The following is a 24,859-nucleotide window of genomic DNA, read 5'->3' as shown; positions in this document are numbered from 1 at the left end:
TAACGTAAAAATATTAATATTTAAGAAATTAATATTATATGATAAGGTTTAATTTTATTTTAAATTTTGCGAAAATAATCGATCGCGCCGCTTTCAAGTGCATTATCGGCGATGATTTTAATAGCCTCATCAACTTTGCGGCGGATTCCGCGGTTTCGCGTTGAAATTTTATATCATGGAATGTTCACGGTGGAAAAAAAAAAGACAGCGAATCACGCGAGTTCAAGCGGATTCCGAAATGCATTCGGAGTTGTCCAATTAATTATTATCCGCCGATCGATTACTTGGGCGCATTTACATTTGCACTATTCTCTTTGCGCATCTTCGCAAGATATATGTGAAGAGACCTTTCCCGCCATGTCCATTCGCGAGAATATATCAATACATCGGCGAGTTGTCGATTATAGACATAACAGTCTGTCCTTAATTGCGGAGTATATCAATAAATCATAATAGATTAATATAAATCACATCAAAATGAGAAGTAAAAGCAGAAACAAAAATTTGAATTGAAGAGAATATTTAAAAATTTTAATGAGATGGCATTAACGAAGGATATTTCTATTTTTATTGTAAAATAATATTTTTTGAGTGTCTTTCCATTAGTTTCGTCTTCAGAGAAGCGTTTTACATAACAATCTTTAGTCTGAAATTAATGATACATAAAATATGTTTTTTTTGAAAAGAAGTCTTACATTTGTGCATTAATTTAAATAACTTCGAATATTATTTTATTTTCAAAGAAATAACAATTGTCGTTAAATAAATAATAATAAGTATAAATCTTTCTGAAAAAGTTGCAGAATTTTTAACACTGTTCATTGCTGTCACACGACTTGTGTGAATTTTAATTTTAATTTTAACTTTTTTATTATATAATACAATTTATAAATTTTATAAATTTTAATTTTAATTTTAATTTTAATTTTAACTTTTTTATTATATAATACAATTTATAAATTTTATTAATTGTATACAATATTATAAATTTTATGAATTTTAATTTTAATTTTAACTTTTTTATTATATAATACAATTTATAAATTTTAATAATTGTATACAATATTATAAATTTTATTTAGCTTTAGTTTTAAAAAATAAAAAAAAGGAGAAGTTGGTATAAGAAATTAAAATGAATAAAACTTTTACGACGTGTCTAGATTGGATAAAATATTATTAGTGTACGGCACCGTTACTACCATTACCACCACTGCTATTATCAACACTAAACTATTCCCTTGCTCCGCTCTCTATTAATCAATTACATCTTTCGGGCCCGGCATGATTTGCAATGATTGATAATCGCGCGTGTTCTTTCCTCCTCGCTGAACTCGATGAACATGTCTTAACCCCTCGTCGAAGTCTCCGGCGGCAGTAGGTCGGTGCGCCTAGGCTTAGGCCGAAAAGCCACGTCCTTGAAGCTGCATCGGTTCCCCCGCATTAGCGCGGCGAGGAGAGCCCTCTCGTGGAGTCGTGTGTTAGTGACACGTGCAGCGCCGCGGAGAACCGCCGGTTGGAGAACCTTTGTGCGCTCTACGACGAAGAGGAGGTGGAGGAAGGTGGTTGCGAGGCACGGAGGAGGTAAGTGCGGACCCCAAAGGGGAACTGGGGAGAGATGGGGTACCCAAGTACCGCTATACCTGGAGTCGCCGCGGGCGAAATACATACCTACCTACCTACCTAGTGCGTATTCTCTCTCTCTCTCTTTCTCTTTCTCTCTCCTTCTCGGGCCCCGATCGCTCCCTCCTCGTCGTCTCCTACTCCCTCCCAAGTCCCCCTCGGGCCCCGCTCGAGCAAGCTATACCGCTGGAAGTACACGCCATGATGCACGCCATAGAGCCTCTACGGCGGGGACCGACCAGTGGCTTGCCTCATCTCGCCGACGACGCGCGTCGCGACGTCGCCGTCGACCTCCTTCTCCTTTTTTTTTTCATTCTCTCTTTCTCTCTCTTTTTTTCTTCACTTCGTCGTCCTGCCGCGCACGAGAAGGAGTTCATTTCGTCGTCCTGCTGATTCCCCGGGGGTCTCCGAGGGACCTCTAGAGGGATCTTCGAAAATTGTGGCTCTCTGCTCGTACAATTCTTGATAGAGTCTTCGATCGAGCACTAGATCTTCGAATTCTCGAGTGTGGACAAAGAGTTGCTGAAATAGCGAGTTTTTCGCGGTGCGTCCGGTGAAGATCCAATTTTGGTCCTATACCGTGCTATAGCGTAGCTGACACAGTTGGCACCAAATATTCGTGAGACGATTCCCGAGTCGGCGAATCGAAGACATAAAGTGTCGCAGAGACATTTTGAAGTCGATTATTCATTGTCGAAAAATTCCTCAGCGTCGCGATCCATTAAAATACCGAAGAAATTCCAAAAGTGTCGAAAAAAAGATTCCTTTACGTCTGTTTAGGCAATTGCGATAAATCTACGGTGGTCGTTGAAAGATATAACGTCGCTTGAAATTGGCAGACTAAGAATCGCCGGAGACGATCGCAACGACGAGGTGGAAGAGGACGCCGCGAAGAAGGCTCTCCTTCTTCTCGAGTAGCTCACCTACCTACCCTACCACTTCCTCCTCCTTCTCCTTCTCTTCCTTCTCGTCCTCCTGCTCCACCACTACCATCGCGTCTACAGTCGTTTGGTCGCCGGCGAGCAACACGGTTTACAATCGCGTCCAGAAAACAGCTGGTACCAGCTGGTCGCGTTCAGCGTTTGCCAATCCTCGAGGACCACCTCGTAAGGACCGGTCCCAATCTGCGGGACAAAAACACGGATCCCGAAGAACGTCTTTGCGCGAGTGAGAGTGATATATCCGCGCTGCTTCCTGGTCTTTCACAGACACGATAAGTCAGTGAATCGAGCTCGGTGTATTGCGCGAGTGCAGAAGACAGTCAAAGAAACAAATCCAAAGAAACAGGATTCATTGCATCCTTAAAGTTCAAAAGTCACAACCAATCTTGGTTCACATCCTCGAGAATCAGAAATCCCTAAAGGGAATGAAAATCTCTAAAGTTTTAAAGGGAATGAAAATCCTAATAACTTAGATCTTCAATTGACATTGCTAAGGGTTCGAGAGGGGTCAGAATCCAGCGTGTTCCAAGGGTTCAAAGGAGAACATACGCGATTCTACGGCTCGAGCACCCGCGCGCCAGAATCCACCAGGTTCCCAGGACTCGAGAAAATTAATCGCCCATCGGGAGATCGAGGAATCTACGTAGGAAGGTCGCATGGCCACCGCGTTGACGTGTCTACGCGGTTTATACTCCGTACGAGGAGCGTCGAGCCGCGACGACGTCGTCCAGCGTGTCGTGCACCACATGATCGTCGACCAGTGAACGACCTCTCTCGTCTGAGAGAGTTTCGGGAGCTTCCTCCAGAAGCGTCCGCCGAGTGAGAACGCGCGACCGCGTTGTTAACCCGTCCGAGGAATTTCGGGGGAGTCCCCTAACCCGAACCTCTCTTCTGGAGGGATCCTGCGGAGAGGCGCCGACCTGGTGGTATTAAACCTGGCAGAGACTAGTCTCCTCCTCGTCTCTTCTATTCACAGAGGTTAGTCACTCGCTTCGTTCCGGTATCGTACACACGCGTGTGTGGGCAGGAGTGTGGGTACGCGATGCAGCGCATGCGCGTATATATATGCATGTGTATGTGTGTGTCTGTGTGTGCGAGCCTCGTGCAGGTATATATTTATCCGCGTTGCGAAAGTGCAGCGAGCCGCATTATTTGCGGTCAGCGAGGTGTGAACTTTTTCGGCGATCGATCGAGAATATCGTGAATGCGACCCCTAACAGCACACATATCCCGAAAACGTTCAGAGAACATCCTGAGAACGTCCTCTGGATATTCTCTGAATATCCTCTGAATATCTTTCAAATATGTTGTGCTATTATGGACACTGCTCTCTCGAGAAGATTGCGGATGCGACCCCTAACAGCACACATATCCCGAAAACGTTCAGAGAACATCCTGAGAACGTCCTCTGGATATCCTCTGGATATTCTCTGAATATCTTTCAAAGATGTGCTATTATAGACACTGCTCTCTCGAGAACATTGCGGATGCGACCCCTAACAGCATACATATACCAAAAACGTTCAAAAAACATCCTGAGAACGTCCTCTGAATATTCTTTGAATATCCTTTGAATATGTTGTGAATATGTTGTGCTATTATAGACACTGCTCTCTCGAGAACATTGCGGATGCGATCCCTAACAGCACACATATCCCGAAAACGTTCAGAGAACATCCTGAGAACGTCCTCTGGATATCCTCTGGATATCCTCTGAATATCTTTCGAAGATGTGCTATTATAGATACTGCTCTCTCGAGAACATTGCGGATGCGACCCTAACAGCACACATATCCCGAAAACGTTCAGAGAACATCCTGAGAACGTCCTCTGGATATCCTCTGGATATCCTCTGAATATCTTTCGAAGATGTGCTATTATAGACACTGCTCTCTCGAGAAGATTGCGGATGCGACCCCTAACAGCACACATATCCCGAAAACGTTCAGAGAACATCCTGAAAATGTCCTGCCTGGATATCCTCTGAATATCTTGTGGATATGTTGTGCTATTATGAACACTGCTCTCTCGAGAACATTGCGGATGCGACCCCTAACAGCTCACATATCCCGAAAACGTTCAGAAAACATACTGAGAATATTCTCTGGATATCCTCTGAATATCCTCTGAATATCTTTTGGATATATTGTGCTATTAGGGACATTGCTCTCTCGATGTTGCAAAAAGATACGTCAAATTTCGTTCCGAGAGTTTCAATTTTATGAAACACACTTATATGAAAAAAAATACTTCTCTTGCAACAATAATAATAATAATAATAATAATACATTACTCTTTTAGAGAGTTATAAACGCTGTTGCGTGTGGTTTTCTTTTTGAACAGGAACATATTTTTTTTACGCTTCCTGAAATATTGGGGAGAGGGAAGATTGCAGAATAATGTTCTCTCTAGAATGATTGATTCGATCATTACTGTTATTGCTGTGATAAAAATCGCGGCTCTACGAAAGTTTGAATAAAATCCAGTTCTGGATACCTGCAGAGATGGACCGCGCGATTGATGCATATAATCCTATAGATAGAGTTGTATATTATATACATACGTATGTATATATACAATCGCTTTGTCGATCGCGATCGCGTGTAATCCTCGTGGAGTTATACTGGTTTATAAATCGACGACGAAGGTGTCGCCGTCTATTTCGCGCGCTAGAGATCTTTGAGAGATGACGCAGCCTCCGTCCGCGTGTCGAGGTAGATTCATCAATCGCACCGGAGAGAGATTATCTCGCGCCCACGATTCACGTTTCGCAAGGAAATTACACGGCAACTAGGTTCAAAAATTTATATATGCATATATACACATATATATAAAATTAATATATACAAAAAGTATATATAATAATTTTTGTACATATTATATTACATCGTATTATTTTGTATATATATTAATTTATGTTGTATACATATTTTTCGTATAAATAAATTAATATATACAAAAATAATATATATGCATATATTAATAAAAAAAATAGTATATAGCATTAAAAAATATATATTATTTTTAATATATGTTATATTAATAAAAAATTATATATATGCATATAGAAGAAGTAAGAAAGAGAGAGTATGCTACATTATACTGATGCTGTATTCCGCGACACCCGTTATCGGCCGCTTATCGCGCGGAATCGTGATTATAATGGAAAAATATTTTCAAGGAAATCGTTATTAAGTAACGATTTCCTTGAAAAGTTGATATGATATGTATTCACGCTGCTCATTTTCGATGAGAAATTACGATACGATGCAAATGAGCGCGCGGGCGCTGCGAGGAGAAAGCGCGCGCGATCGCGATTATCGTCAAAATTGTATTTTTTCGTGCGCGCATCCCGCCAAGAAAACACGGAAACTCGCTTCTCGACACGCGGTAGTGCCTGAGAAAAAAAAGCAAGCAGAAACTTACTAGTATCTATACGGAAATACCTGAGTGGAAAAATAAGGTTTCGATAAAAAAAAAAAATAATTATACCGATAAGTGATAAGTATATGTAATTTATTACATTTAAAAAAATAGAAGAAGAGAGAAAAAGTGCAATGTGCATGCATGATAATCATTCAGAATTTAATTTATTTATATATATAATATAATTTTAATTGCTGCATACGATAATTCATTTATTTACGATTTATATATTAGAATAATATGTTGTACTATTAAATTAAAATATATTTGGTATATCAAAATATATGTCTATATAATTAATATATAAGACACGTCAATTAAATTGATATTGATAAAATGATTAATTAACATTAGAAGCGTTTTTAATGAGATAATTAAAAAATATAATTAAATGATGAAGTCCATAGTTCCCTCGCTTCTCGTATTATTTTCCTTTCGTCGGCATTTCGAGAAATCGATTATTTTTCTCTCTTCAAATCGTATCCGTTTTAAGCTATACATGTACATGAATCGCCGCGATGGCCGCGTTGGCCGCCTACGAAACAAATAATTGTTGAAAAATTCCAGCTGCTCACAATACCGCGACCGTGCCGCAGTATTAATTAACTATAAAATCGCAGTAATGGCGACCGTGTCGCGCGCGCGACCTTTCCGCGTGTCGCCGAATAAAAACCGGTCATGCTCGCGCACGCGGATTCCGCGTGAATCCGGAAAGTTGAGGAAAAGAAGATTGAGGATTGTTCAGAGAGACGCGCGAGTTTTATCTCGAATTCTTCCTGAAATAAATCGACCTCGATGCCAAAAGAGCGTGATCTCGTAAAATCAAGTATTTCCGGGGAACTAAAGGAGAAACCGCACATTCAGAAAAAATGGAAAGTTTATGTTTTATGAAAATCGTGTTCCAAAATGGAGAAAAAGTGTGTTTTTTTCCCTTTCGACAAAAATCTTCATCAGAAATAAAATATTTTTTTTTTTTTTTTTTTTTTATAAAACTCGTTATTAGGTGTATATCTCTTCCAGATTTTTTTTTCAAGAACCACGTTCTTTTAATATATCTAGCGCGATTCAAAATAAATCTGCTTCAGCTTTTTTACCATCTCGAGTAGACAATAATTTATTTTGCAGAAACACTGAGTTGAGTTTAAAAAAAAGGGCGCTTAACGAACCGGATTCGATCCTAAAAACGATTTTTAGAGTCGGTTTAGAGGTTAATTTTACGACGGGAGAATTCGCCTCCCGTCGTTTGTCGCTCGTGGAATTTGGATGAATCTGTTATTCCTGTCCGGGGAAACACACCGTGCATGGAATTTTGATCGTTCATTCGATTCCGGTCTGGCACAGCGGTTGCGAGAGAAGAGTGTCCAGAAACGGCGCTTGTTTTTTCGAGAAAAACGCGGGACAAAGACACACGTGGCTCATCGCCCCTTCTTTATCTGCGTGCATAAACATGTCGGACAAATAAAAGCGCATCTAATAAAAGCTTCGTCTAACAGCGCTATTTTTGGCGCCGGCAAAATCCGCGGACTCGCATTCCTCGCTATTTTGATCCTAATTTAGAACCCCCATAAAGTTTGTGATTCAGCCGTAAAAACTGTCCTTTAAAAACCTTGAATCAAGTTGAGGTTAATTGAAGTTAAAGCATCCCTTCTCTCTAAAAATTAAATTTATTTAATACAAAATATACAATTTTTAAATTAGAAATCAAAATTTTGAATTTAATTCGCTAAATTAACATATGAAAGATCTCTTTGTATTCATTTATCAAATTTCTTTATCCTGAAATTATTTCTCTTAATTTTCATCTGGTTAAACAAATTTGTATTGTTTTAAAAAAATTGCAAAAAAATTTTATTAAATTCTCAAATTTATAAAAAAATAAGGTTTTAAATATTTTTTTCTTCGAGAAGATGAATTAGATTAAATGTCGCAACTCTTTCAACAGCGTCCAACAGACTCAATGAAAAAATTCCTTGACTTTTTCAGATTTTCCAAGATGAGAAATTAATTTTTTCCTTGACTTTTTAGTATTATTTTTTCCAAATATATAATTTGTATATATCTATATGACAAATCAATTAAATGTTAAATCATGCAATTCTTGAGATATTTTTGTCAACAATGAAAAGGGTCTAAACTATTTAAATAATCACTATTTTTATTTATATTATACCAAATTTTTTAGTTTTATCTCTATTAAACACATTGAAATAAAATAACACGACGATAAAAATATAAATTTAAACGATTTATATTTATTTAATAAAAAATTTCAAATTTTCCTCCACTATTCCAGATTTACAAAATTCCCTTATCAATGCTCTATCCCCAGATTTCGCTAGACACCCTGTTCAATAGCAAGGATTCCCCGAATTCTCTCGATTTTCGAAAGAAACGTCGCAAGAGCGCATATCGCATCGATTGCGCTCGATTGCGAGATGAAAAAGAAGGAACTTACGGAATACGGCAAGGGCGGAGGAATAGAAATCGGCGGGAAGACATCGTGCCGAAACAAAGGCGAGGATCGGAAGGAGGCAGAGACGCAGGAGATACGCATCTCCGAGCGTGGGATCGCGTGCGTGTATATTGCCGGAGCCGAAGTCGCCTAGCCTGGCGTTGAAGTCGCCTAGCCTGGCGTTGAAGTCGCCGCGAGCGGGAGATATCTAGGACGCGGGCCGCGTCGCGACGCATAATGACGCGCCGACGCTTTTGTAATCCACGTGACTATCGTGCGCGACGTGGGCTAGTAATGCCGAGTATTGTCTTCGATTGAATGCCGCCTTTAGACGCGGCTATTTCAAAACGCGCGCGTACGGGTATATCTTTTGCCGGCGTGATTATTTTCTTCTTAAGCCTCTACCCGCGACATAAATAACGAGATTTAAAAAATCAAACGGTGAAAATCATGAAATGTCATGGTTCAATAATAGCAAGCGTGCGATTCGCGTTTTTCAATGCATGGAGTTTAATTTAGAAAAATGCAGGGCTGGGTAAGTTAATGATTTTTTAAAAATTTTCATTAATATTATTTATTTTATTAATTAATGTTAAATATTAATATTATTAATTTGATTAATTAATGTTAAAATATAGTTGCTTATGAATTTAGTTGAGTTAAAAGTTGCATGAACGAAAAATTAACTCAGTTCAAATTAAGTTAAGGTTAAATTAACTGAATTGAAGTTAAATCAAAAATTAATTTTTAAAAACATTATTTATATATATAATATTAAATTAGAATTTTGTTTTTGTTAATTTTTTTAAAATTTATAATAACAAATAACAAAGAAATTTTGATTTTTATATAAAAATATATTTTTTGATAATTACAATAATTGATGACAAATGAACATAAAAATTATAATAATACTTTAATTTAAAAATAATACGTTTATAACTTATAAAAAAAGCAATACTAGTATTCAGTTAAAAATTAATATATTTTAAATTAACTAAGCTAATAAGTTAAAAGTTATTAACTTTTTAATTATTTTTTTTAACTAATTAACTAGTTATTATTCAACCCTGAAAAAATGTAATAACATTTCAAAATATCCTATTTAACTCTCACTCATATTAATAAAAATATTGTCACAATAGCATATAAAAAGTAAAAATAATGCGATTAATTCTAATTAATGTTATTTTCTTGTCGGTAAACTAATAAATTAACAATTTTAACAGTCTTAAAACAAACTGGAGTTATTAATACAAGTTGTATATAGAATCATAGTAACAGAAAGATTTATGGTACCAGAATCGTAATAAGATCATTCCTTTCATCCAAAGATTTAGAATAATTAAATGTAATCACATATTTAAAAGATGTAAATATATAAATATATAAATGTCATTACGTAATACAATATATATAATGTAAAATAACGTATTCTTTCCGGTTACAAGGATAATAATTATCGAACATCTTGCGCGTTTCATTGAAGAGGATGAGAAAGCAAGGCGGATTATTAATAGTCCTTTTTGTGCCGGCGCGATGCCCGGAGGAAGACAGTGGAAGGACACGTGAGGTCATCGCCGCAAAATACACCGAGGATGCCCGTTGAAATTCTCTCCTTGACGATCCTAGAGCCGCGAGGAAGAAGGAGAAAAATTGATGTTCGAAGAAGAATTACCACGCGGATTAAATCGATCGATCAGGCATCGCTAATCAAACGTTGTAATACAAAATAAAGTTCTCATCATTTTAACTGTGGTTTCGGTCTTGATTTCGACTTTTTATTATATATCGATCTCCAGATAACGATGTAACGTTTCGGCCACGATCGATCAATCGATCCATCTTTCTAGGCGATAGTATAATTCAATTATCCCTACAGCACGAAATATTGACGGAATATTGTTTTGCAAGATTGAAATATTGCATGCAATATTCCTGAAAGCTTGCCACAATACATAGATATGTCCGCTGCCAAACTATATTGTGCAACATTTCTGCAATGATGCTGATTTATTTCTGCAAACGTGAATATAATATGGATTTATAAAATATTGCAGAATTTTTCCTTATTGTTTATTTTCTTTATTTATTCAGACACTTATTTGTCCGATTTCTGAGCAATCAATTTAATATTTGCACAATATATTGCTGCAATATTTGTAATATGGCGCAATATTGAAACATTTATGCAATATTTTAGCCATATTTCGTGCTAAAGCCGTGGGCAATGGCTTTGAATGCGGTTTATTCACTCACCGCGTCGCCGCTAGATGGCGGCGTGGGAAATCGGCCGCTTTCCGCACAGAAAACAAGCACACAAAGTGCCACTTTGCCTGCACGTGTAATACAAAAATTTTCCGACGAGCAGCATCGATCCTCGATTTTGACGAGAAAAGTTCCTAGCTGAGTTAGGTTATCCCTAGCTGAGTTAGATTAAGTTATCCTAGAATCGCCAATTCTTCGAAGAACCAAAGATTTTCGATCGAGCAAAATCTGATCGTAAATTGTAGGACAAAGTTACCGCTGAGTGACTTTCATCAGTTTCTAGACGCTGTTAAAATACTCTACGAGTAGTCATGAGTCACCGCTTTCTATCGGAATGTTAATGGCGAATGCACATGTGTGTTCTGGACGGATGGGAGGAAAAAAATCCGATTTCTCACTCTTGTTTCTCTCTCTCTCCTCGTGTTATTGATAACAGAGACGTCCCCGCGAGACACTCGAAGTGCGAGATTAACGAGAAGAACGGGGTGCGAGAGAGAGAGAGAGAGAGAGAAAAAGAGTAGTCGACTTCTTGTAAAAAACTTGAAATCTCGTAATTACGCTTATTTACTTCGTTGCGAAAGGCTCGATCAAATTTTAAATCGCTCCGCACGCATACACGCATAAATAAATTCCTCTCTCGCGATGACGAAGTTGTTCAGCTTAATCGAGGCAAAATCTGTTCCTTCCACTTCGTTGATAAATTATCGATTTATCGAGATGAGTGATGTACGGCATAATTCAATTCCTTCCCTCTCTCTCTTTCTGTCGAATTAACTAATTAAATTATTTAAACGTTATACATTTTGTTATATTGAATTAAGTGTTAATTTGACAAAATCTGTCATTTTTAATTAGGCCAAACTATCTAATTCAATTTTAAATTTTAATTTAGAATTTTCAATACCGATTTATAATAAAATTACAGATTTTTTAAAAATATCTTTGATTTTGGTATATTTGATCAGTATCAAAAATGTAAAAAAAATTCTAAATCAAAATTATTTAAAAATAAAATTTCGAGAGTTTAAAAGTTAAAGGAAATTTAAAAGTTTGTATTTCCTTCATACTGTCGAGAGATTTTAAATTCTTTAAATTCTTCTTAAGTTTTCAATTCCATTAAACTAGGTCAAACGATAATCTCCAACGGGATCTATTATTCACACATCTATTAAACGCGGATTCTAATCGACTCTGAATTATGCACCGCGTTGCAATAATCTACACGCTGCACTTAGTTGCGGGTTTCGCGAGGTCTAATATTTTCCGCGCGCCTGTACGAGTGCAGGACAGGTTCCGACGACGACGACGACGACGGCAGGATACTCTGACATTTGCCAGGTTGATAGTCGAGTGGTTCACCTATAGCGAGGTGCACCTATCCGTTGCGTTATACCCGGTGTCCCGGAATTCATCAAATATACCAGGCATTTTTACCATTCTTTCGCGAATAAAAAAATTCTTTATTTATTCGCACACTGTCTAATCTTCGCAATACATTGTATCTCTTCGCGATTTCGCATCAAAATTGACCGAAAAAAATTATTTTCGAATGTTTAGATTAATAAATATAATGTGGGAAGATGGAATTTTTCTACTGATTTATAATTAAAAAGAAAAGATAAGAGTTGAGAGAGAGAGAGAGATAAAGTTAATTATGCAAAATAATTAATCATTCATAATATATATATATATATAATATTTCTCCCTAAATAAATTTAATTATTAATCAATAGTTGTTCATAATATTGTTCTCCATAAAACAATAAATAATTCAAATAATTTCTAATTAATAAACATTTATAATAAATACTTTTGATAATTTCAGTTACTCGAGTTATTCATAATATTTTTCCTACAAAATAAATCAAAATAAATAAATAAATAAATAATAAATTAAAATTATGAATAATTTCCAATGTACGATATTATTACTGAAGAAGGCTCGATTCAAGGATCGAAGAATCCCCGACTTCCGGTGGGAGTTTTCGGGATAGCGGACATTCATCGGACGGATCGCTCGTTAATTCCTACGCCACATTTCGAGGGAAACGAGTTGAAAAAGCAGGCTAAGGCCCCGGGATGGCAGTGGTACGATAATTATCGGCTAGAAAACGCGGGATGGCGCATAACGCGGAGTCGCTATGTAGTCGCGCGATTGCAGAAGCGAGCTTAGAGCCGAGGGCAGGTTTGCAACCGCGCTGCTGCCAAGAGAGAAATTTTCTACAGAGTTGCTGCGCCGTAGCGGTCGTTTCGACATAGGTGCAGGCTCGAGGGGACCCGCGAATCGGGCAGGTGCGAATACAACATCGTCGTGCCGTTGGCGAGCGATTCTCGAGTAATTTCCGCGGAAATAAGACGGATGTATGATGATCGAAACGTTTCTCGGACGTGCGCGTCGCCATCGCGAGAACGTGAGGCGGGAAAATTGAGCGAAGAGAAAATGATTATTTTTTTCTAGCCACTTTAGCGGATGTCTTAGGTAATTTTTGAATTTTAAAAAGTTTTTAAAAATCTTCACGTTCTCTTGGCTGTTACTAAGATGCGTGACTTAATTTATTCAAGAATTCAACGTTATTTTAAATTATATAATATTTTTCACATGTGTGTTAAATTACGATTTAATTTTATACACCGAAAATTAAGGTTAAGATTTTTCTGCTTTGAACTGTCACGTTGAAATGTTTGTTAATTTACACGCTGAAGATGACCGAAAAATCGGTCGAAACGTTCGTGATTACTAACTAATAAAATAAAGAATTTATCTTCACTCTACCATCTGTGTTCAGATTCCTACGGCATTGATTAATTTATTGGAAATTTAAGGAATCTTACTTGATAAAAAAATTTTTTTTTTTTAATTTTTTATTTTTATTTAATTAAAATTTTTTTAAATTATTGAGAAATAAGTACTATATTAACGAATTAAACCTTCACGGATCTAATGAATACACTCCTCGGTTAATTTCAGGTGAAGTTCATGTCTTAATGGCATTTTAATTTCAGGCTTGCAATTAGTTACAGAGATATATGATGCAAAAAGTTGAAAAAAATTGCGTCAATAATTTTTGAGTAAAACAAAGGAATATTGCTCGCAAGTTAAATTTCTAGGAGAGCCAAGTGAAGATTAAAAAGAACTGTTCAATTAAATTTTTGGCAAAGTTTATCTTTAATGGAATCGAAAGTTTAATTATACAAAAATATATACGCGATGCAAGAAATTGGAAAGTTTACAAATAAATGATGATCGCCCTCGATTTTTCGCCGAGGAAAAATCTTGGAAAATTAATTCACGATTTGAAAAATTAGATTTATTACGTTTTCTAAAATAATAGGTTAGGTCGATCTCATTTCGATGAAGAAAAGTTGATCTCATAAATTTAACTTTTAATAATATTTAAGTAAATTCCAATTCCCGAGATTTTTCATTCTAAATACGTAATATCTAAATTTCCGGAACTTCTTCCAGATTTTCTTCATCTTTATAAATCTCGCGCGAGAGAGGAAATGACTTCATGCCGGTGAACAGACTTCGGGCCGCGCCATGAAAAGACTTCTCGACGTGCACGTGTAATTAAGGGTGTAATTAGAACACCGGATAAGAGCGGTTTAGAACATTACAAAGGCGGACCATTACGGTGGTTGAGAGAAATGTATATATACTGACCCAGTATTTTCAAAAGACCACCCGATATCATTCAAATATTTATTTAAATTTTATCATTATACTTAAAGTCAATAAGCAGCGTAATAGATATTAATATTTAAAAAATAGAATGATGCTATTTTAAGAATATATATTTGTAATGTCTAGTTTAGAAAGCATACATTTCTTTAAACTATACAGGGTGTAACTAAACAAAAGTATACGAAGCACACCATCGGATGCAGGACGACAAACTAAATCGAAAAGTCCTGAGTCATTTTTCAATCTGACTTTTATTTTTCACGCTATAAATCGTTAAAGTTTGCCAATTACCGCGTGGCTACAACGGAAAACAGCGTAGGCGCCGCCTTAGTAGGCGTGTTAAGATCTTAATACGCCTGTTTTCCGTTGTAGCCACGCGCTAATTGGCAAACTTTAACAATGTATAGCGCGAAAAATACAGCTCAGATTAAAAAATGGCTCAGGACTTTTCGATTTAATTTGTCGTCCTGCACTAGATGGTGTGCTTTGTATACCTTTGTTTAGTTACACCCTGTATATCTCATACTCTTTGAATGCAGCATTATTCCTTTTTATAATCAGAGGATACACTTGAATAAGTTTCCATAAAAGATGATACTGCATTGAGAAGAGAGAAAGCAAAGTATCTCAGGATAATTTTTTTATTTTCGAGCACATTTCTCGAACTGCTTTTATTCGAAATTTCAATTATATTTGCATTCAATCTAACAAAACTTGAATTTAATTTCTATTATGCTCGATTGAAATATTTGTGCATTCGATTTCTCAAACTAATAGCCTCTCGTTTGATTATATACAGCTTCTATAAAATTATCTCATGTCCATATTCGTATCCGATATTTATATGCAGAATCTTTTCATCCTCCTCCGGTTAATATCACGCTATGTGTCGGAGATGTGATTATATAGGCGTAAAAAAAAACGCGGGATCGTCGCGGAAGCCTCTCGCTTCGAGCCTCCGTCTCGGTTGTCAGAGAGCTAATGCAAAATCGCGAACGTGCCGCGAATATAGCACGTATGTATACCGCTGCATGCACCTTAATGACGATGTCGCCCCGCGTTACTACACGGTGTATTTATTAGCGCGAGTCGCGCTTAGGATTGTACGCGTCTTAATTAGCTTCGGCGGTTAACGAGGTTACTCGGGACGATACCGTTTCGACGATGAACAACGGAGGAAAAAAGCGCGTAAATCGACGCTTAAGTGCGCGAAAAAAAATTCGATCGTAAAAGTGGTTAATTGGATTTTTAATCGATTTAATCCGACGGACCGAAAACTGGATAACAGAGAGTTCAACTTTTTAAAGCTACATTAAGAATCGTAAAACAAAAATTTAATTCAATTTATAATAATTCTGTTTTTTGTTTGTCAGTGTCAAATTAAATTTTTTTTTTTTAATATATTGTAATTGCGCAATTAAATTTAATAATGGTTTTATATAAATTTTTAATATTCATAAATAAATATTAATTATAAATATATATTAACATAAAAGATAATTATTATATTTTTTTATAGTATAATCTATTTTCAAAAACATTTTTATATACGTACATCATAACTGATATATTATATAATTTCAATGATTTGTTAATGGTAGAAACTTTATATTATTGAAGATTCATGGGATTTTAAATAAAAAATTTCGAGTGTTTAAGAGTTTCAAGATGCCATTCCCTCTCTCTCTTTTCGGTTGCACAAAGATGGTTTTTCTGTTCGTGCAAAAATGCGAGACGTCTCGCTTATTTACGGCGGCATCGTATCATACGAATTTCTGTCATACCGGAGTCAGCAGCGAGAATCGCATAAGTATCGCGAGTTTTACTTATACCGGGTGGCCTTTGAACTGGCGTTTCGACAGCATCGGCTGAGCAAAAAATTGAGCTAATGCATAACCAATGGAGCGGAATCAAGACACGGCGGAGCCGCGCGATTTACGATCACTGTCGTGACACACCGCCTTTGCGGATATCGATATCTCGAATTCGAACGACAATCGTGGACTTAGATACGATTATCGTCGTCGATAAAATTGTCATCTTGTCATCCCTAATGTTCTCGAAAAAAAAAATGAACAAAATTTGTTTCATTTCTCATACAATTTTCAATAAAAAAATTTCTCCTTAGAAAAATGCTCAAAAAATTAATTTTTTATAGATTTCGTTATTTATTTCATCATTTATTATAATTCATTATTTATACATTTATAAGAAATTAATTTTATAAGTATTTTTTTAAAGAAAAATTATTTAAAATTGTTACCATAAAATATACATATGTGTATATTTAAAACTAATTTAAATTAATCACTAAATGTTTTTATCGACATTTATAAGAAATTAATGTTTCAAGTACTTTTTTCGAAGAAAAACTCTTTAAAATTGTATTAAAATATAAAAATAAAATATAAATCTACATTTAAAATTAATTTAAATATCATTAATATTACTCAATATACTTATCAAAATTTTTTTAAAAAGCGAACCGACAGAGATTCCTCCATAATGTCAGAGCGCATGTAATTTTATTGCACAAAACTTCGGCGAATTTGCGTCCGCCTCGATTAGCTCGAAGATGTAATGTAGATTCGCCATACAATTTGGCCGGATAAACGATAGAGTGGCGTGTTTTGACTTTCTCCACGTGTCTGTCAAGTTTCGTTTCGATCCCCGAGGCTGGTTCGATCGGTTGCGCAAATCGGTGCTCGCTCCTCAGTGCGAACTTCCGTTCGTCAAAGAAAACGGGGACCGGCCGCGCGGCTGACCCAGTTTGCGCGCGCAAGGACGCCGCGAAAACAGCGCGGACGGCTCGCGCGCGCGCGCGCGCGCAATATACGTGTCTCTCTCTTTCTCTCACACTCCGGTTAACAAACCCGATCCTCGAGAGGGTGGAGCAGCGCGCTTTCGAAACGTGACGGTAATTATCGGTTATAAAGTAATGCCCGGCCCGGTTGAGTTACACCGTTGAGATCGACGCCTGGACGTTGAGGATAATCCGTCTTCGTCTTCGAAACGACGAGGAAATTGTGCGCCTCTCTCTCTCTCTCTCTCTCTCTCTCTCTCTCTCTCTCTTTGTTGGACGTTTAATTAGAGGAGCCGTCGCAGTTGTTCGATGACCGTGTATTAAATGTAATAAGCGATATTGACTTAACGGAATTGAGATAAGGCCAGTCAATATTATTATATCCCCCGGCGCTTTTCGATTTCAACCAATAACCCAATATTTCAGGAATATGAAATTATCTTCATTAAGGGAGAAGATAATTGCGTGCGAGTGTGTGTGAAACAAATATTCTTCCTTATACTTTGTTAATGATGATTATAGAGAATTTAATTTTGTATATCAATGTTTATATTGTTTCACTACTGTACAATATGATTATTAATATTGGATATTAATCAAATGATTAGAGAATAAAAAAGGAGAGTAAAGAGGAGAACGAGAACGAATAAATTTGAAAATTTCTAATTTGAATCTAGGATACCAAAAGATGATAAATTATATAATTAAGGAATAGAAAGGTAGCGAACGAAAATTAAATATAAGAATGACAGATCTAGAAGAGAAAGAGCGTTGAACGCATCGTTGATTTTAGCGGTAATTAAATTCCTGAGTCAATCAAAATCTGACATGTTATGAAATTATATTATAATTAAGGAACAACAAAATATAGCGTAAACGAAAATTAAATTGCAAACTGCCAGATTCTATAATAAATAATGCAAACTCTTTCACAAGAACAACATAGAGTCTAAATGTCCTAAATAATCTATCTCCCTTGTGTGTGTATATATATATACATATATTTAAGTTCCTTAGGTTATTCATGTAACTTAAGTTCCTTAAGTTATTCATGTAACTTAAGTTTCTTTAGTTATTCATGTAACTTATGTTCTTTAAGTTATTCATGTAATTTAAGTTCCTTAGGTTATTCATGTAACTTAAGTTCCTTTAGTTATTCATGTAACTTAAGTTTCTTTAGTTATTCATGTAACTTATGTTCTTTAAGTTATTCATGTAATTTAAGTTCCTTAGGTTATTCATGTAACTTAAGTTCCTTTAGTTATTATATATATATATATATATATATATATATATATATAATAACTAAAAGAACTTAAGTTACATGAATAACCTAAGGAACTTAAATTACATGAATAACTTAAGGAACTTAAGTTACATGAATAACCTAAGGAACTTAAATATATGTATATATATATACACACACAAGGGAGATAGATTATTTAGGACATTTAGACTCTATGCTGTTCTTGTGAAAGAGTGTATATATATATGATCTATTATTAATTAATGAATCTTGTTTATATTCATACACAGAGAGCGACAAATTGGAGAGCAAAAAAAATGATTAATAAATCAAAGTATTAGGTGCTGTGGTTGATTGTCGAGAAATGAAGCCCAATTAACTCTTCTGTCAGTGCTTTTATTCACCTTTTACTCAATGGGCCCTCATTCATTGACAGAAGGATTAAACTTTTTTTGGACACTCTTTGACAGAAGGGTTAAAGTTGCTTTGGGCAGCCGGGTATCTGTTTATTGATAAAAGAGTTAACGCTATTAAAAGACGCGCGACACATGACAAGCCAGGGCCGAGAGTCGACGATTAATGACGCCGGCGTTTCTCGCGGTAGCTTATTTGGATCGCCTCTAACGATCGGTCACTGTAAATAGGTTGAAGGCGAAGCCCGGAGGGGGCTATAACGCGCCGACATCGAGACCGCGTTCCATCGCATTAAAGTCTCCAGGCCGCGGTTTCACGGAATACGCGTTTCGTGGGTTCCCCTCGCGGCGCAGAAATTCTTATAAAGCCGCGCGCGAACGCTCGGTGTCACTCAAACTCAAGACTGGATCGCTTCAATTTCATTGTGTTGCACGAGAAGGAGAAAGAATGGAAGGAGGGAGGGAAAGAGACCAACCGAGATACCGATCGTTCCGTGGCGAAATAGCCGTTCAGTTTCGTCAGCTGCGACGTCAGAGCGATCGATCGATTGTCAGAGGTAATTTATGGTGGGAACAGAGTCTTTTATATATATATATAAAGTAGGGAGAAAAAGAGGCAGAAATCTTTCTTGTGTTTCAAAATAATGCAGCGCAAAATTCTCTCTTGCATTTTTAACTTATTGTTTGTTCGATGATTCATATCTAAAATACCATCGAGTATTTCGAAATGTATCGTAATGTTAATTGAATTTAAATTACCAATTATATAACAACATTTTTTTATGCTACAACTTAAAAAGGAGAGAAGAACTCTTCTCTCGTTATTGCCTCGTTGAGAATTATGATACTTAACTCGTGAGCAGAAAGTTGAGAGAAATTACTTAAAGGAAAACCGGTACACGAGATTCACGAAAAAAAGAACCGGTGTATGTATATATATACATATAAGTTTCTATAAAATTTATTTACGGTTCCTAAATCCAAGATATGTAAAACAGCTCTTAATTGGCCAGAGGGTCCCCTCTTTCGTAAAATTCGGGAAGGAGAAGAAATCGCGACTCACGTCCTTATATGTCTAACATGACATTTATTCAAACTATTTAAATTACCTCAGTTGATCAAATAATTTCAGTTCTTTCAGTTATTCTTTAAGTTTATTCAAGTTCCTCTTAAGTTATTCAATTAATTTAAGTTATTCAATTAATTTAAGTTATTCAAGTAATTTAAGTTATTCATGTAACTTAAATTCCTTAAGTTATTCATGTAATTTAAGTTCCTTAGCTTATTCATGTAATTTAAGTTCCTTAGGTTATTCATGTAACTTAAGTTCCTTGGGTTATTCATGTAACTTAAGTTCCTTAAGTTATTCATGTAACTTATGTTTTTTAAGTTATTCATGTAATTTAAGTTTCTTAGGTTATTCATGTAACTTAAGTTCCTTTAGTTATTCATGTAACTTAAGTTCCTTAAGTTATTCAAGTAACTTATGTTCTTTAAGTTATTCATGTAATTTAAGTTTCTTAGGTTATTCGTGTAACTTAAGTTCCTTTAGTTATTCATGTAACGTAAGTTCCTTAAGTTATTCAAGCAACTTAAGTTTCTTAAGTTTTTCAAGCAACTTAAGTTCCTTAAATTCCTTCAGATATTCAAGTATGTCAAGTCTCTTATAGAATAAATCTTTCGTCTTCCGAAATTGTTTGACGAGTTGTAATATCGCGACAGTCTTCTTCTCAACCGACCCTTGAAAAAAAGTCGGCGCTGATTCCTCCAGGCTGCCAAGCCCTCTTATAAGACGTCGAGAGAGCACGCGGTTGCCTCGTCGTTGGGGCAACCGCGGCACTCTAGTACTAGGTATAAGAGAACGTGCCCCTCATACGGGGCAGAGGCAGCAGGCAGCCCGGGGCGATGTAGGCGTGCAGGATACTTCTATCTAGTCTGTCTCTCTTTCTCTCTCTTTCTCTTTATCTCTCTTTCTTCAACATCGGTCGGTTCGGTCACGTGGTAACGTCAGCGAACCGACCGACACAGGCAATCTGATTGCGCAACATCAGGCAGTCTGAGACGACGATGACGACGTCGACGACGTCGTCGACGACGAGAGAACGATGCTTCGTTTCTGCTCCGTTCCTTCGTTCGCCATGGTAAATAGGCTAAAAGCGTATCCGTCTGGTATGTACCTGACACCGCGAGACCGCATTCAATCGCAATATATGTATAAGAGTCTCGATATATTTTCTCTCTTCTCGACTCCCACTCGCCTCGCCTGTCGTCGTCCGCTTCGAGAGCTCGACCGCGCTTTAATTGAAATACTAGCTATCTCAGGTAGAGTTTTCTCTCTCATTCTGGTGCAGGATGTTTCGTAATAAATTTTAAAGGAAGATTATATTTTTCACGATCAAAGATTTTTGCGTATATAAAGATGCCAGGTCTTATCTTTATTAAATTGCTATAAAAATAATGAACGATTTTATTACACGTATAGAAAGTCATTTGCTCATTTTTCTTCAGAATCTTTTAATATCTTCAATTAATTTCTTTTACCTCTGCAATCGTATAAAATCCATCATATCCGAGGCGTTAAAATTTAATTCGAACAGATTAATTAATATAAATTGAAAGAGCAATATAATTATAAGAAGATTAATTAATTTAAGAATCCTCTCAGAAATTTTTTATCTTCCTCGACTCTTCTCAATCTTGGCAAAGTATAAAAAAAAATCTTAAAAAAAAACTTCGAAACAAAAAATGCATCAACGACCGGATAAAGATGTTCTCCGAAAAATGGTCTCGAAATTCGCACTAGCTATAATTACATAGAATTTCTGGAGCATCCTATAAAGGATGAGACTAATTACATCGCGTAAGGAAAGATCAAAGGTAGAAGCCTTGCGTCGCGAAAGAGAAGGAAAAAGTGCAAGAGAGAAAGAGAGGGAGGGAGAAAGAACGAAAGAGAAAGAGAAATATGCCGTGCCATTATAACGGCCGTGAGGAATTCCGTGTTCCTGTCTGCCTGTGTGATGTCGTGATGCTCGCCGTAGCGAAGAAATCGAGATGAGGGCCGGGAGGATTGGAAATGAAATTCGGCACCTCTCGGATGCCGGATGCTATCTATACACGGATGCGGAAACTGGGTCGGCTAACGGTGAAATTCGTGCCCCGGCACGAAAATCCACTTTGTATATCGCGGCCCTAGGTGCCGGAAATCTTCCGATTTAATCGCGAAATTTGTAGACGATAGGCTCGATAACAACAGTCGGTCGTTTCTTATCAAGCATCTCTCAGAATGGATCCGAATTCAGAGTCTGTGATTTCAAATGAATTCTATTGCATATATATTTGCACATTTATTCCTAATAGGTAATCTGTATTAATAATTTTTTTTTAGAATTTTGTTAGATTAATTCGAATAGTTTACACTACTAATTAATCTAAATTGTTATAAATCCAGAATTTAATTTTTTTCTACATTAAAAATATATATATATATATATATTCGCACAAGATATATAATTGAAATAAAAAGTGATCTTTTGACTATTATTTTCATATTCATTAACTTGGCATTAATTAGAAACGGGAGCTATTTAGACAAATTATCTTAATGCTAGAACATTTATTTTTTTCCGTTTTTTTACATATTAATTTATTTGATTTTTGTGATGTAAAAAAATTCCCGAATTAAAGCTTAGATTAGTAAACTGTTCGAATTGATCTAATAAGATTCTAAATAAAATGAAAATAATTATGAAGCGTATAATCCCGAAAAATATATAATATTATCTCTTAATTCCTAAATTTTATAATAATTTTAACACATATTTTAACCTCGAGATATAAGAAAAACGAGTTCGCCTAGATAGTTTTTGAAATAGACCTCGCAAACTAAAGAGCGAGGTTATTATAAATTACAAGCAATTATTGGCGAGTAATTAATAATTAAAGACTATCGCGTGCGATCGTTAATGACCGAAAAAAATAAAAAAAAAAAGCCTACTTTTTTCTTTTCCACTCGCGACGCGCGAATAATAAATGTCGTGACAGCGTTCGCTCGGTTTTCCTGAGAAACAGAGAGAGAGAAAACTTTAAAATCGCGCACGCACCTGAATCCAGTTACGGTCTCGCACGACTGAGCAAACTGGAAATTTTCACGGAACCCGGCGTCGTTGCTTTTGCACGGTTGATATTTTCCCTCAGCATCGGCACGTTTTTATACGGACGACCGGCGTTGAGCAAGAAACCGCGAAGAGCGACGGTAAAAATCTGAAACGGAGGTAACGCGCGATCTGCGCGCAATGTCGATGGCGAATGGATTCGCTCCTGTTCGCCAGCTGGTTCGTAAAGAGACAAGCATATAGGTACATAGCGAGAGATTCGCTGCGAGAACTAAGATCTAAATCGTTTTTGGTTTAGAAAAGAAGAGAGTGAGAAAATTTGACTTATTTTTAGCAACTTAAATCTAGATCAAATGTCAAACATGAATTAATTAAGATCAAATGATATTATAATAAAAGAAATATATGATATTATATAGGTATATATAATCCTGATAATCTTAATAAATTAATTAATTAAAAAATTTAAATAAATAAATTGTTTAATTGATTACACTACTAATTAATCTAAAACTGTTATAATTCGAGAGTTTAATTTTTCCTACATTAAAAATCAAATAAAGTAACCTAGAAAATGTAAAAAACAGAGAGAAAGTCAAATTTTCAAATATTAAGACTAATTTTCCTAAATAGCTCTCGTTACACAAATGCCAAATTAATGAACATAAATATAATCAGGATAATAATAGTCAGGTCACTTTTTGTTTCAATTGTGTATCTTGTTCGGATTTCTTTTTTTTTTTAATCATTATATCTCAGTTCTGGAGAATAAGACCCAATTAGAGAAGTAGTAGTCAAAAACAAGAAGAAATCGATGTTACGTTTTACTTTAGATAGCGAGTAGGTAATTTTGTTCGCATAAATTATCGTAATTGCCACTTAATGAGGCATTTAAGCATTTCCTGTCTTTTGCACATCGAGAAAGAGAGAGAGAGGGAGAGAGAGAGAGAGAGAGTCTCTCGCGATTAAAAATATAAAAACAATTCCTTGACGGATGCGCAGGTAACTTCTTGGGATGCTTCTTACGGTTCGTTCAGTTTTTATCGCACAGGATATATCGAAAGTCGTCCATTTCGATCGCAGAGCTTATAGTACATTTTTTAAGACCATTCCTCCATTTATACTTGCTTTCATACAGTTAACAATAAATATATTTAATTATTATCTTTTCAACTAAAATATTAATTGATTAAATATAAAAAATATATGTATAAATATATAAATTATAAATAAATAAGTATATACATATATATATTTTTTTTAATTCTAAATATATAATTATAAATATTCATGTAACTTAAGTTCCTTAGGTTATTCATGTAACTTAAGTTTCTTAGGTTATTCATGTAACTTAAGTGCCTTAGGTTATTCATGTAACTTAAATTTCTTAGATTATTCATGTAACTTAAGTTCCTTAGGTTATTCATGCAACTTAAGTTCCTTAACTTAAGTTTCTTAGGTTATTCATGTAACTTAAGATCCTTAATGTAACTTAAGTTCCTTAAGTTATTCAATATAATTATAAATATTTGTTAATATTTTTATTATAAATATTTAAATAGAATTTCAAATAATTTTCTAATAATATCTCGATACGACAAAATAAAATATATAAGGAAGTTGTAAGTCTCTCATTAAACGTCACAGTGTAAAGATGATTCCGGGACAACGTAAAAGTGTTGCGCGTGTGCGCACGTATCTACCTACATCTTAACGAGAGAAGCAGTCGACCGACAGTTACAGTTACCCCAGAGTGTATATCGAATTTTAATAAAAAATCGCGCGCGCATCTCTCGACATCGCGAAGGCCGGCTCGTCGGCCTAGAAACATTCGCGCGAAGGCTCGAGTTCATCTTGTTTGCGCACGCGTTAAAGCGTAGCTCGTGCGAGACG

The 24,859-nt window shown here is 35.9% G+C and overlaps 1 protein-coding gene and 1 long non-coding RNA gene across 4 annotated transcripts in view; one reads left to right on the top strand and one right to left on the bottom strand.

Annotated features, from left to right (window-relative positions):
- The window catches only part of LOC146719518 (uncharacterized), an 84,743-nt gene that overhangs the window by 15,525 nt on the left and 44,359 nt on the right, over positions 1 to 24,859 (bottom strand). The gene's annotated exons all lie outside the window — the stretch shown is intronic.
- LOC114930270 (uncharacterized) overlaps positions 2,621 to 24,859 on the top strand; it is a 56,855-nt gene continuing 34,616 nt past the window's right edge. The window contains exon 1 of the mRNA XM_029302016.1: positions 2,621 to 3,539. The gene's annotated coding sequence lies outside the window, so the exon portion shown is untranslated. The remainder of the gene's footprint in view (positions 3,540 to 24,859) is intronic.

Source organism: Nylanderia fulva, unplaced genomic scaffold, assembly GCF_048542155.1.
Source record: "Nylanderia fulva isolate GAGA-0341 unplaced genomic scaffold, ASM4854215v1 Scaffold96, whole genome shotgun sequence".
NCBI classification, from domain to species: Eukaryota; Metazoa; Arthropoda; class Insecta; order Hymenoptera; family Formicidae; genus Nylanderia; species Nylanderia fulva.
Note: the sequence above shows the minus strand (reverse complement) of the source record. Positions and strands in the feature narration are given on the sequence as shown.